Genomic DNA, 1,111 nt, shown 5'->3' with positions numbered 1-1,111 from the left:
GGCCGTAAAATTGTAGGAGATAATATTTTAGTAAGCTACTGTAAATAGGATACTGAACTTGAATGGTGAATATCAGATTTTAACAGCCTTTCAATTTATTGTGTATTACTTAAGGTGTTTTTGGGATATTCAGTCAAACGCTGATTGAAGAAGCAACAAATTTCTTTCGCATGTCAATAAGTATAAATATTATATAGTATATGTTAGTTATATATCGAAATGATACTATACACTTATGGAGCTAGAAATTAAATAGACTTCTATACGTTTAGAAATTGTGATCTTTGACGCCACGTGATATTTTTAAATTTAAAAATAAAATAAATTTCTAATTTTATTAAGGTTTATTTCTTTTTTAATTTTTAATATTTCGACGTTGAATAAAAAAAAATATATTCAAAATGTACATATATAAAATTGAATTAATTAAAATCTAAAAATATGTAAAACAAACTGCTGTATTTTAAGTAAGATTTCATTTGGATATAAATGAATTAAAATAATTTAACTTAATATAGTAGTAAACGATAATGAAATGGATGCATTTTTTTATAACTTCTTTTGTTTGTTTATTTTAAGTTATAAATAATAATAATTAGCAGATTTAAATTATACAAAAATATTTCTTTGTTAACTTGACATACTTTAGCCACGCGCAATTAATGTTTTATCACAAAATTTTGCTAGTATTTGCAATATTTTATCTGAGATACATTCAACAAATTCTTCCACTTAGAAATATACTACGAATAAAATATTCAATTATATATGTATACATTTGACTTTTTAAACAAAAAAAAAAAAATTAATAATAAATAAAAGCTGTGACCACAAACCTTTGCAAACTAAAGGAAGTTGATAAGAAGATTTATTTTGCGAAAATTGAGAATAGAGGTCCAATGCATGCATCTAGAATAATTTAGAATGGCAACTCTGGTACTTGGCACTCAACGTTAGTCCAAAGATTTCAAATGGTTTTAAGAAATTAGGCGTATTGGCGATAAGCGATATCGCAGTTTTTAGTTTAATTTTCAAGGCCAAATACTAGATATTTATGCCTATAAAAGCATGAACTCTTTGAGATTTCAAATAGTTGCGTTCGCGTCTTTAA

This window comes from Teleopsis dalmanni, chromosome 1, assembly GCF_002237135.1.
Source record: "Teleopsis dalmanni isolate 2A chromosome 1, ASM223713v2, whole genome shotgun sequence".
Lineage (NCBI taxonomy): Eukaryota > Metazoa > Arthropoda > Insecta > Diptera > Diopsidae > Teleopsis > Teleopsis dalmanni.
Note: the sequence above shows the minus strand (reverse complement) of the source record.